Source organism: Spea bombifrons, chromosome 3 (genome assembly GCF_027358695.1).
Source record: "Spea bombifrons isolate aSpeBom1 chromosome 3, aSpeBom1.2.pri, whole genome shotgun sequence".
In the NCBI taxonomy this organism is placed as follows: domain Eukaryota; kingdom Metazoa; phylum Chordata; class Amphibia; order Anura; family Pelobatidae; genus Spea; species Spea bombifrons.
In genome coordinates this window covers 94,930,483-94,945,520 of record NC_071089.1, presented here as the reverse complement: position 1 = coordinate 94,945,520, position 15,038 = coordinate 94,930,483, and positions in this window count along the sequence as shown.

The window sequence follows — 15,038 nt, the reverse complement described above, 5'->3', positions numbered from 1 at the left end:
CACACATCCACATGCTAACACCAAATACTACCACACAGTTATGCTAACACTATACACTAACATGTACACATGTATGACAACAGCATACACTCACACATGCTAACACTATACACTAACACACACTCTACCACCATACAGTGACACATACCCACTCCGACATCACACACATATACTCATACACACTCACCATACACTTAAGCATACATACACACACTCACTGACTCAGTCATTGTCTCATTATACAAAACCAGAACTGACCGACTAAGACAATATATTAGGTAAAGAGGGACCTGCTTGTAAACTTACAATCTAGAAGTACTTTCTACTTGACCTTTTTTAGTTTGATATATTATATTTATGTACGAATGAAGACATGCATATAATTTAAAGCCGTGTGACTCATTGTTTCTAAAAGATAACTAAGCATTACCCTCTATAATCAATTTAGACTGCGAATATAAAATTTGTTATGCTTCAATACTTCTAGCCATGTGAGTTCAAAAGTACAAATACTGTGTTCATATAACTAGTGACAATTAATAGAACTGCACAATTTAAATGGATTTACTGTATTTATTACAAATAAAAGGTTTAGATAAATAAACCCTGGAGACCTATAACATTTTGTATGCTTAGTCTTTTGAGGGGCTTGGTAGAAATTTATACTTTCATATCTTTCTAAATGACAATATAAAGTATAGCAGAGAATCCATGATAGAAAGGCTATTGTACTCAAATTAATACAGGTAAGTACTAGGAGCAACATAAGATTGTTGATGGGAAAAAATGAAGAGTGGATATAATGCTGACGCTCTGTTGTCGGAAAACTTTGTCACACCCTCTGTGAAAATAAATACTCAAAATTAATGTTTTTGTTGCTTGTGTCACTTCTAAGCAGAACAGTTTGACCCATACAGACTTTATTATGAAGAGCTAATTTTCATGAGGTGTCTATCTAGTATTTAGTATTAATTACCGTATTTGCTCGATTATAAGACGACCCCCCAAAAGCTGAATATTTAAGAAGAAAAAAAAGAAAAAGCCTGAATATAAGACGACCCTATAGGAAAAAAGTTTTACCAGTAAATGTTAATTCATGTAAACTATGTAAACTATTTTTTTTAAATAAAAGCTATGATTGAGAAAAATATTTTGTTTTTGTTTCCTTTTTTTTACAACCTGCCCCCCAGTTATGCACATCTGCCCCAGAAATGCCTTATACCCCCTATATGCCACTGTGCCCCATGATATGCCTTTAACCCTCTAAATACCACTGTGCCCCATGATATGGCTTTTGACCCCCTATGTGCCACTCTGCCTCCAGAATTGCCTTATACCCCTATATGCTACTCTGGCATTTAGGGGGTTAAAAGGCATATTATGGGGCAGAGTTTGCATATAGGGAGGTATAGGGCATTTCAGCAGGAGGAGTGGTGTATAGAGGGTTAAAAGGCAGTTCTGGAGGCAGAGTGGCATTAAGGGGGTTAAAAGGCATCTCACAGAGCACTCTGCCTCCAGAAATGCCTTATGCCCCCCATTTAACACAGTGCTTAGTCCGGGGAGCGTGTAGAGCTCTACGCGAATCACGTACACAACTTCCGGGAGTGGGGGAGACAGGAGGATTCAAGTCCCCTGCATCGCTGCGGGGGATCTGGATCTTAGTCTCATAGTCAGACCTAGCTGAGGTCTGATTATAAGACGACCCCAATTATAAGACGACCCCAATTATAAGACGAGGGGTATTTTTCAGAGCATTTGAAAACCTCGTCTTATATTCGAGCAAATACGGTATTTAGTGCACATCCACTACACTTATTAAACAAGGCGTATGAAAGTATCATCTTTACATCTGCATCAACTGATTCAACAATGCTGTACAGTTCATACAAAATTACACATTAATGGTGCATTCAAAAAGGAACATTAGGTGTGGATAAAGTGGACACACTGGTGACAAATAGTAACCAGTAACATGCCTAATCAGGGGACTGTAACCTGAAAAGCAGGACATCTGGTCACCTCCGGTATGGGGTGCTCTTTTTGCAGTCACCATACAAAATTGTAGGATGAAAGTGCCCCAAACTCTTACAGGTGATTTAGTATTTTTTAAGTTATATCAACTACTCTATGGTCAAACCTGAGAGCTTCCCAGGGGCTAGCCTCCTAGAGTTCTCCCTGGAAGGAATGGGCATTCAATTCAGGACTAGCCCCCAAAAGACTTTAAAGATGTAGCTGATGGGATCAGGTGGAGGAGTTTGTGGGACCAGGGGAGTGAGTGGGTAGGATCAGGTCATGGCTAAAAACTGTTTCCTCATCCGAAGATCAACCACATTAACCCAGAGGCCCATTAGTCAACTCTGATTGGCAGAGCCTTCAGACAACACCCACAAAGTTCCCACATATACCCACAGTCACCTGTACAGCACTGTGGATTATAATATATCAAACAAATGATCATAAGCAATAATAATAAAAATATGGACACTATATATGATGAAGAATGTGTGATGAGAAAAGAAAGTCTTTGGTGAAACAGCATTGCAGCGCGACTCTCATCCATCTGGCTCTCAAAGAGTTAAAATGTAAACTTGGTTACCACTGCTTGGCCCCATGGCACCTAAAGTGTTTTTCGTGGTTACCACTTTTTTGACGCAAGTAATTTTCTACCAGCTTATAAAAGTCCAGCCTTGTTTGCTGCAGTTCTGTGAAAATGAACACGTCCCCATGAATGACATTTACACCATCATGCTTAAAGCATATTTTATATTTAGGCTGCATACAAAGAAGCGTATTCACAAAGAGTTGGCAGCGCTGAGTGTTCTTGCCTGTGGATCTTTGCTGTGCTGCCCACTAACATCTGGCCTTTCTGCTATATGTATGTAACTCTTACGTTCTCCTGAGACTTTGAGTATCAACATTATTTTGGCACAGATCTGATATTTTCACTCAATGCCAATACACCAGAGCATGTCTTTCTACAATAGGAGCCCTGTCTGCTTGAGCCTACTATTTGTGATGATGTTATGCTGCGCAGTCTATGTACTAAAAACAAGACACACATTTTGCATAATTACATAAAGCATAATTTACTTATATAGATTCACATGTCTGAATCCCACAATGTGGCTATTCTGTACTATATCCAAGTATCTAGATAAGTAAGGAAGCAAAAACACAGGGGAGAATTGGTACTATACGATATACAGTTTTCTCTACATGCCTTGTTGCTAATTTCAGAGACTATGCAGTTGCAGCTGATGCCGTTCTTCTTTGATGTCTCTATACATATAGATCAGGAGACGTAACTCAAATTGTTTCATCTCTAGCACAATTTCTGTGCTTCTGATACACTCTTCTTTTGGTAACATAATTGAGAGCATCATATCATGGCTTTGTAGAATGATATTCTCATACTAGGGAGATGCCAGTTGGCCTGTGGTCAACCTCTGCTTTTGGACATGTAAAAAACACATTAGAAGAAAACACAGTAAAAGCAAATGTATCAGCACCTTTAAAATGGCTTGACTAGAGATGTAAAATAATACATAGAATTTTTATAATAAATAAATATAAATCCAGTGGTGAACATATGAATCATGATTGACGCAAACTCTCCTAGAGATGTAAAATACAATAAGGAGTGTGACACATAATGTTCTGTGTCTTGTGACTGCTGCTTACGTTGCTTCGAATTATATTTGGTGTAATTTTCCTTCTTTATGTTGCTATACATGTAAACTGCAAACTAAAATGAAAGAGTAAAATTTGTCATGAGTATCCAGTTTTGTAGAATTTATCATTTAGGGCTAATCATAAAAACTTTTAAAATAGTCTTGAACATAATGCTGAATATAAAGATAAACCCTTTATCAACATAAACATATTTTGTCTAATTACTCTCTCTAATTTTATTTTTAACGCCTCTCTTGTTTGGTGGCTTCTTGTCATTAGATCGAGACCTCTAAACCACTTGAAAAACTGGCAAGTGACCTTCCTTAAGGTGTCTAAGGCCAATTGCAAACCTGCTCCACCTGTTACTAATCCTCCCTATGATCTAACAGAACCGATTGAACCCAGCCCTTTCCTGTTTTCCTGGACAGATCATCATAATTTGCCAATTGATCTTGCAATAACCTGTTCTTTGAACGTATTTCTGGGCCTGCATCTTGATAGAAATACTTCAAGGGATTTAGCAAAGCACAGGTGGGATGTTTATTTCAAAATCTAAAAACTTGAGGTTAAAGATTCTGATGTAAGTTTTTCTTTACCGGCATGGTGGTAAATAAACGGAACAGCCTCCCATCAAAAATGGAATTTAAACATGCATTGGATAGGCAAACGGCTATCCTGACTCTAAGGCAAGGACCAAGGGCTGATTAAAATCAGAGTCTCTACATCAGGAAAAATAGGTTGACTGCATTGGCTGAATGGTTCTTATTTTCCATCAAATTGTATGTATCCATCATGTGCGTGTTCACCCTAATCTATGTCTGGATTATGAGCATTGTAATGTTTTCAAACTCTCTTTTGTATTATATTCTAGCTGTTTTGAGATAGTCACCTGGATCATAGCTATTTATTACAACCAATTCCAAACAATTATAATGACCTGACTCCCTACACACATATAGTAGGGATTTCTCTCCTTCTGCGTTTTGGCTGTAGAATAACACCAGTGCAATTACGTATCTCCAAAGACCTTAAAATACTTGTGACTAAATATTGTCCTCACTTGCATTCTTAAGACACAGCAGAAATGAATAAATTATCCACCCTCCTATAACTGGCCTTCATAAAATCAAACTGTATTTACTTTTGTATTTTTCTTTTATTTATAGTGCAGTCTGGCACTTATGGGCAGACATGATGTAACAAGTTGTGCATCGCATAACAATTTGGACTTGGTGATACAAAGTAATGCAGATGCCGATATGCTGTCTGATATTTGGAGAATGCATAATAATTAATAATTACACATATTAGCATGTTAGCAACAGCACACAATTCACACTATGGACAATGTGGCATTTAGTCCCCATGTACCACATAGGAAAAGGAGGAAAATAAGGTGCTACCGGCTAAGATTCATATTATTGTGAAATAGCTGCAATGTCAGAGTTCAGATCAGAAACCACATACCGGAAACATATCACAAGCTCTAGGTGAAATGACTAAGTGTCCAAAGGAGTACGTGCACAAAAAAGCTTAAAATCTGGATAATAGGTGTTACTAAGGTGACGCTAACACATGATCTTTCATGTATTTAAACAGAACCAGGATAAGACAGAAACATCTAATATTAGATGCTGGAGCCAATCGAAGACCAAAATATGCAGACTTTGAGCTCAAGACCACCCACAGGAGGGGACTACATAGAAAGTGTACAGCATAGATCCAGACAATTCATATAAATTAAAGCAGTTCATTGGATAGTTTCACCAACCATCTATCTATCTATCTGTGAAGTAATCAGTGGATTTTCTAGAATTTCCAACTTTGGAAATTCCTCTAAATATTCCAAATTTTATTAAAAAAATATGTGGTCTAGTTTCTATTGATGCCCTCACCAGGTTTGAGCCCATTGTGCTTAGGCGTTAGAGCTACCTATCTTTTAGCTACAGTGTATTGTACCAAAACCATGTTTCTACAATGGACAAACTATTTGCCCATGTCCAAGTAGAGTAGGGTCACAACTTTTTCTTAGTTACTAAGCAAACATTTAACACATAAGCTATATACAGTAAAAAAACATGTATGTATGTATCCTTTTTTACAGCTTTCCTCCTTACAGATTAACGTATCACAATTACTTTTCCCTTTTTTATTTTTTGGTTCGATTTTTTTTCAGTAGGATAAAGCCATATTATTATTGAGTAACAATTATGAAACACATCCAAAATATTCAGTGACACTGAACACCTGACTTGTTTCCTATCTATATTACTCACATCATAACGCAAGTTCTTTTTTATTCTCACTGTACGCTACTGGCTTTATATTAATTACTAGGCTTACATACAGACTCTTTTCAGCAATTATTAAAATTAATTACATGCAAATGTACTTAAGTAATAAAATCTGTTACTTCTCCACCTCTTTAGGACACGAAACTAATTCCAAGATAAGCAGTTTATGGTATACTTTTTATCCTGTAGCATTTTTACCATTAATTCAGTTGTTATGCTCTCATCAGTTGTGTTGTTCTGTAAATGTCTATTCTTACACATTCTTGTTCACTCTGTATTCTTTTTGTGGTTACTTTATAAATTATTCAAATTCATTGGTGGGAGATATCACACAGGCATTTCCTTGCAAGTCAATGGCATTTCCTGTTTCCATATTACAGATCATTATGCCCTAGACATGTGCCTAATTAACATAAATTCTCATGTTCCAGAATAAATATGTTTAGGCAGGTGGATTGTTTTCCTTCATCCTTCATTTAAAGGGAAACAGTTACTTTCGCAGCTTTTAACCCAGTTAAAGGGGAGCTGTCACGCCTAAGATAGAACCATCCATTTGTGTTATAATTATTTATATTAAATGTTTAGTAGTACATATTTTCATTAGACCCCTCATGAAGCAAAAACCAGCAAAAAGCACAGATTTTTGGTCCAGAAATCGCCCTTTCACTTACACTCTCTCACATTCTCATTCAGTTTCACGCTTTCTTAATATTTTCCTACTTTCTCTGCTGACCGCTTCCTCTACTGCTTCCACATCAGCATCTTCTTGTTCTTCATCTTTTATCTTCTCTATTTTATCTTTTATTTTTTACCCTAATGAGAGCTCTGGTGATGTCCTCTCCCCCAATAAGATGAACGTCCACCAAAATAGTGGACACTTCTGGTGACGTCCTCTCCCTTGATCCTCCAGAAGATGAACGATAAAAAGTAGAAGAGAGAAGATGAAGAACAAGAAGAGGTTTAAGTGGAAGCAGAAGTGGTCAGCAGGGATGGTATGCAAACATTTAGAGAGTGTGAACGAGAATGAGAGTGTCAGTGAATGTGGGGACTGGGCAACGAATTTTGTTCCCGAATTAAAAATACTTCCCCGATTTTCTTTTGAACCAAATCAAGTTGGCGAGGCGACTCATTCCCAGTATGGTAACATTAGGTCGGCTGGCACAATCAAAAATGAAATCAGGAGGTCAGTGGGAGGTAGTTGTCGTGGTAACCCCCTGAGGCTGAGGACACATAGGGGTAGGTTTGAGTTTGGGAGGGGGCCATGACGGATCCATGAGGAGACTCCTTGTCTGCCTGCCCAGTCCCCTCTTATGTCTAAGTCACTCTGTGCTCAGTTGGGGACTGGAAAACCCAACCAGACTTCCATAGTCTAGCCGGCTATGGGAGCTCAGCATGGATGGAAACGCTTGGTGTGCCTCACCAGGACAAACATAGAGACTGTGGAACTCTCGAGCCGATCAGCACTTTGCCACAACCCGCTGGAACTTTAACCTGGTGTAACTCAGGCCCCTGTGATGAATTGGTCAGTTAACAGAGGTCCAGAGCTTTCAAGTGACCTGGCTTGTAAAGGGGTCCACAGGGAAACCTGGGAATTTTACCTTTTTCCACAAAGGGGAAATTGATTCAAATACCCTTTAACTACTTGCTGGGTATTTTCCATTTACCCCAGGGAAATCGTTAAAGTGGTGTCACTTGGGGACCCAACAACTAATTAGGACCATATTTGGACTAGAGACTATGGGGATAATCCTATCATCCCAATGTAATGTTTATTTGTGTATGCCCCTTGGGTTTGCTGTGTATAAATACCTGCATGTGTGCTGTTGGTGCTGTCTGATGCTTAAGGTGGGCTGCTATAATAATAACTCACTGTCCTTTTCAGGACAGCACATTCGCTGGATACGTTAAGCTACGGCTAGCTACAGGGCCAACGCAGCTCCTGTGCAGCGACATCCTCCTTCTCTCTACAACACTGGTTCTGTCTGGCGCTGAAGAGGAGAGGGACAGAGAGAATGTACGGAGAGAGTGAAGGGGTGGAGGCAAAGGAGGAGAAGAAAGGAATGAAAGAAAGCAGAGGGAGAGAATTATTGGCAACATCATTTCAACAACAGGCACATAGCATTGGGCACTGACCAAAAATATGATAAACATATTCTTATTATGTAAACTGATTTTATACATTGACAAGCTATTTAAAAGTAATTTAAAACTGATTAATCAGTAGAGAGATTAGTCAACAAAGAAGCAAATTCAGGCTAGCATTTGTTTTCTTCTGTTATGTTATTTTCAATAATGATTTTCCACATCAGCTACTGCTAAGTAGACCCAGGACAGGTGTTCCAAGGCTACCAAAGGTCCCCAGCTTGTTGGGGAAAGTGAGTTGTTCATAACATCTGTTCAACCTAAGCTGTTGCCTCCTTTGTTAGATGCCTATGGCAAATATGCATATGAGTTCTCAGCTCTGAAAGCTAATTTTAAGGAAAGTGTATTGTAATTAGCTTCATGTTCCACGACTACACAGAGCTGTGTGTAGACATCTTCACAATGTTTAAATATAAACATAATATTGTTAACTTCATGTCTGCCAAATGTGTTTACCATATGTGGCACATGCATTAGACATGATAAAGCTCTGCTCTAGTTTAATGATCCAAAGATAATGAGACGATAGACATCATGTCTAGTGTGAACACAATATTGCAAATGTCAGCATGCACCACACTAAGGCTTACTTATAACACTGAGACCTTAGTACAAAGCTCACCTTCATCAACTAAAGTAGGTAACAGTAGGCAATTGAGTCAGAGGAAAATCGATCTTTACATTAATCTCATTATTATTAAAGTAAGATTTTGGCTTGTTTTTAAAGGGACCTCTGGGATCTATGCAGATCCAACACAGAAGAATGCATTACTGAGAGGGTGGTAGATACGTGGAACAGCAGTAAAGGCTAATACATGTCAGCAGCAGTGGAGGTCCTGAGTGCGGCTGGAGGCTGGGCAATCAGGGCGCTGGATTTAAAAATCCAGAACTGCTCGGCACAGATACCCTGTTGTGGTCCTGCTATTGCTTTTGAGTTGGAGATCTGAATTTGCTTTTATTGACCCTTGCCTGAGTACTCTTCCGCCCAGTTTGGCTGATCCTGTATTGCTCTACCTGGGTAACATACCTGGCTTGTCTCACTACTTGCTCTGTGAACCAAGCTTGTAGACTACCCATTTAGTGTAGCGGATCCAGAAGTGTTTGGGCATTCATTCTGCATTAACCCCTGTCATCCTGTGTCACCTATCTGTGACTTTAGCTTGCAGTTTACCTATACAGGTATGTAGTTCCGTCTGTGCTGTCTCCACAACACGCACTACCAAACTTTACCCGCCTACAAATGAGCCTCCTCCTGAAGGGATCGTCTAAGTCCCTCTTCCCTTAGCTTGTGGCTCCACTCCTTGCTAGGTCATCCAGAGCTGAAGAACTTCTGCAGTGAATCCTCATTCAGCAGGGTCATGGATTCATCTGAGTTTGGAAAGGCTCTGTCTACTCAAGGCCAGATGCTGGGAGCCCATGAAGCATGGTTCCACCATATAGAAGACAGGTTGGACCAACTTGTTCATGATATGCAGGTTTTCTGGGTCTGCTCCTAGTACCAATGTCCCTCAAGGTGCTTCTGTTTCAACTACATTTGCAGTGTTAGGGGCCACTACAGCTCCATTTAAGCTACCAGCATACTGCCAGAACGACAGGAAACCTGAAACCAACAGTGGGTTTCTGAACCAATGTTCTATCCAGTTTCAGACAGCTAAAGTAGAGTACCTCATCTTCCTTTTGATCGGCAAAGAATTGGCTTGGGCCTCTAGTCTATGGGAAAAGTATTTTCCATTAGTATATCATTGTGCAGCCTTCCATAAAACTTCTGAGGTGGGCTGGTTTAGTGAGGCCTTTTGTGATGCTCTTTCTGAATGTCTCAAAGATGCACTGTTTACCAGAGACCACTCAAACAAATTTGAAGAATTTGTATCAATGGCTCTCTCGCTAAGGAAGAATATATTAAGAATAATCTTGAGAGATTTCATTTGAAAGTTCTCCTGCAGGTGCCGGTTTCGTCTTCATTTCCAAAAAAAGCTGGGGGTCTGAGAGCCTGCATTGATTAGAGGGGACTAACTTTGTGAGTCTACTATTTTCACAAAGCTGGACATCAGTGGGGCATACACCTTTTCAGAAAAGGTGATGTGTGGAAGAATGCCTTCAATACTCGCATGGGACGCTACAAATACATGATGATGGCCTTTGGCCTGTCAAATCTGCCTGTCAAATCTGCCTGCTGTGTTCCAAGAATTTATAAACAATATATTTTGTTATATTGCCCTAAATTTTGTAATCAGTTATTTAGACAACATTCTAGTTCATAGTCACAATTTCAAATCTCTTTGCAAGCATGTCCGTATCATCCTTCAGCGCTTTCGTCAAAATCATTTATATGTAAAGCTAGAGTTTGAAATGGAAATTTTCAGCCATTTTGAAATGGCCTCAACCTCAGGCCCTCAAAGATCTCCAATGGTTCCTAGGATTCAATAATTATTATCAAAAATAAATCAGGAACTTTTCTGGGACCGTGGCCCCACTCAATTCCAAGACTAACATTGGTCTGAGGAAGTGGTTCAGGCCTTCCATCTGCTCAAACAATCCTTTGCCACAGCACTGGTCTTAACCCATCCTGATGTTTCCAAGCCTTGCGTGGTTGATGACATCAAGATTTGTGTAGGGGGCAGTCATGTCCCAACAAAGAGAATTTCATGACAAGCTCCATCCAAGTGCATGTTTCTCCAAGAAATTCTCACCTACTGAATCCAACTATGATGTGGGCAATCACAAACTGTTGGGAATCATCTTGGATCTCCAAGAATGGTGACATCTGTTGGAGGGGCAAGAAACCCTGTCACTATTCTTATAGATAAGAATTTGGAATCTCTCAGCAAATCTACGAGATTAAACTAAGACAATCACGTTGGTCATTGTTAAATATTAGTTTGTTGTATATATCAACTTTTCTGTGACCAAAGTCCAATCAAGACCACAGCTTCTAAGTCTTCTTAAGTAGGTTTATTTGGTAGAACAAAGTAGTATACATAGAGTACTGACTGATGAACAGATGGTGATCGTAGGTAATGTAAGGCTCTATATTGATAAGATGAAGGAGAAAGAGACCTTCCCCTTCTAAACATGGTTTTTATACTCCTTTACAGTCACAGTTAGGGTATAGTTCTTACTATATATGGGCAATATGTGAATTTTAGGAATCTCATTGGACCAGTCATAGGATACACTGACATCCCACAAAAGACCCTCTAATAGCTACATAAGGTGCTTGAGAACATATGTTCCTAGTACTCAAGTTGCATTCAGGCCTAAAGTGTGAAGAACAGAATAAAAGTAAACAATGATTTCTTACAGTCATTATCCCTATCTAGATTAGATTTCTTACATAATCTAAGAATGTAAAAGCTGATATTGTTTCTAGGCACTTTTGGTGGCCAGAACTGAACGAATGGTGTGTGATTTCCGCTGCTGGTCACTGTGAGGGAAGTGTTCCCACTGATTTCTCTTTGGACCCTGGAACTCTTCTGTAAGCCAGCAGTTGAAGTGAGTACAACAGGAGAGCAAAATGCTATGCAGGAGATGTGTTAGCCCTAATGAATCTCTTCCAATCCAAGTAGCAAAGACCAAGGGATGCAAATGTGTACAGTAGATATTGATAAACCCCTATATGAATTTTCAACAAGAAAAAAGTGAATTTAAAGGAGAAAACTCAGTTATCAGGTGTAATAAACTGCATCTGATGTCTGGAGTTCCCCTTTAATATAGCACATAACTGTGCTATTCACAAACAATATGTTTGCTAGCTTTCATCATTTAAATTTTAAACACTGACATCTTCTAGAAGAAAAAACAATGGGCATTTTGTCCATAGTAGAAATATCTCTGAGGAACCACTCAGGTTCCAGGTGAACCAACTAGAACAAGAAAGTAGAAGGTTCCATAGAGGATATTCCTTCTTGAAACTACATGCATCCATAACACATTTCTCCCTAATAATAATAATAATAATGTTTTGTGTTATGCACTTTTGTGAGTCCATAATTTTATGATTGGTTGTTTAGCAACCACTCCCCATTCGATAGTTTAGGCTATAACATAACCCCAGATTGGTTGATGCTTTATTCAGACCAGACAATTAACTATCCCTTTGACATATTCCAGTCTTGTATTGTTGTTAATATGTGTATTATTCTTTAAAATGGGGCATAAGAACAATCCATTGTTCCAAATGGAATATGGAAAGACAATTAAACATGTTACCATAGCACATTATTACCTTATTACAATGCACTGTAATCAAAAGGAAAACATATAAATATTACATTCCTTAGTTTGAAATGTTTGTTTTTTTCACTTAAATCGTCTAACAAACAATTAGGCCTGCCCATGAAAAAGTATTTTTTGCAGTTATAATATGATAAAATAACAACAGAGTGACCCCGAACATTCTCTAAATCAAATCTAGAGCAGTGTAACAAAACTCACATGATGAGTATGCCAGACTAGCAGAACAAATGATATTAATCTGCACTGGAAAGGTGCACAAAAGCAGTATAATGAATCCACCAGACAAAACGACTTGTCTCAGAGGCCTAACAGGAAGGGGTCACTGCCACAAGGCTCTCTTCTATGTTATTATTATTATTTATTGTTTTATATAGCGCCAACAAATTCTGTAGCGCTGTACAATGGGTAGACAGGACATAACATGTTGGTAAGCAAGAGCATGCAGAAAGGGGTGACAGACGCATAACTATCTAGACCCCTGGTGAACCCTAGGGCCAGCCCTGAATGAATGTGTTGCATTGTCTAACAACAGGACTAAATAGGTGCTCAACTAACACCCTACCATATAATCATAGTCCTGCATGAAGGATTGCAAGAAACTATATTTATGCTTAGCTATAACTTTTTTAGCTTCTTCTGAAGAATTAGTGGTCATTTGCAAAGCCTCAGAGAGCTGCAACCATTTATGAAATTCTTTAAAGATAGGTTAAGCGAAACCTGATCTAAATTCCATTTCATCATAAGGTTGGAATGTGGAATATTTTGTAATCTTAGACCTTCATTCATCAAAGTAAATGGCCCTTTGAATTACAAGCATTTCAACCATATGTATAGCTTTAGTTTTACCTCCGAAGCCCCTGAACTAGTGAAATTTTACTTGTGTGTTTGTTAAATCGATTTTCAGAAGAGAAAGTTGATCATGCTCTAAATGGCTCCCGATGGCTACAAAGCTTCTCTGTTTCTGCGGGGACCAATAGAAAGCAATGCATGTACTTTCCCAAATAAGAGGCCATCATTTACAGGTTAAAAGCAACACATTTCTAGGAATAAAATATTCTTTGAAATGGGATTGGTGCTCCGTGGGTGCAGTGAGAGTATTTTTATAAACTCTGCTCCGTGTCACAGTGATTGAGTGTTACCCTGTTTGAATCACTTCTCTGAGGTTTAGGTTGCGTAAGGAACATTCGGGATCCTGTTACTGAAAGTGCCCTCTGTAACTACACTAAAAAAAATGCATGTTGTTTTACTGAAAAACACGTATATGTGGAAACAAAATGATACTGTGATATATTTTTTTTTACTGAGACTTCATGAAAGAACGCTACCAGATATTTCTTAAGGCTGCAGCATTGATTTAAATATTGAGAAGCTGAAAAGAATAACAACAATTTATAAGCTATTTATTACTGTTATTCAAATAAATAAAACTAATTTTTAGCTGATGCGACTGCTTAAATGCAGGTATTTTACATATGTGTATATTGCTCCATACATATAAAGAAATAGCCAAATATAGGAGGCTCTTCCATTTATCTACCACCCATTACGTCTCATCTCCAATGAGCCAATAAGTTGGTACCTCATTTTGGGCCAAAATATAAGGAGATATTTAGTAGCTGCCTGAAATTTGGGAGTTTAATTGAGACCGGAAACTTTTTTAAAAAAAAACATTTGTTCAGTTTTTAGGTAACAAAAGAATTCAATGAACATTATGCTTTATCTCCCACAAACATATACAGCACTATTAAAATATGGCTGGCCATCCATATGCAAAAGTTTATGTGATAGTCTTTCTCCCTCACCGAGTGGGTAGAAATGGCTCCTAGGGTAGGAGAATGGCTCTCAAGAAGACAGCCAGAGCTAATGATCTTGCTGCTTTTTGGGTCACCTCCTCTTATCCAGAGGGAGAGACGCGAACAAAAAAGAAATTAGATATTTTATTATAATCCTTTTCTTTATGGAATAAGACTAGTCTTAGAACTAAATTTGATCGTTGTTTTTAGTTAAAGTAAGTGTACCACTTACATGTATCACCGTAAAATGATAACATTTCTCTCCTAGTTTGTATAAAAGCGGTTTTATTACAGCCATATTTAATTCCATGCTTCTGGCTGCTGTATCCCTGGGTTTGTGCGTTCTACAGTTTGGAATGTGTAGCATTCTCAGTCTTTGAATACATTAATCAACAACATTGCATTGCAAAGAACTAGAGGGCTTTCATATTCCTAATTAGCTCAAGAGTTGTCAAAGCTGATTGTAGTGTTGGAGGCAGTAAAGAGTGATACAAATCTATAGATTTCTGTTATGAAGTAGCCCTCAGGGTGTTCGAGTAGAGAAGGTCACAAAGATCAACTTTAAGACATACTCCCTAAAGCACAATATGTGTATGTATGTATCATACTCAATAAAAAAATGTAATGATATATTTAAATCACTATAATCTAAATTAGCCAACTACTGAAAGAACACTGTGTTGTTTTAAAAAATATTTTCAAGGAAATTTGTAGATAAAAATACTAGTTGATTTCAATTCAAAAGAATGTTTTGCAAAAATTAGAAATATTTAAAGTTAAAATGAATCTACCTTGACACAGACGTATAGGATATTTAATTACTATTACCGGTAATTAAATAAATAAAAATGTATCTTAAGGTATAAAACTCAGCAATATATGCTTACATAAAGACAATATA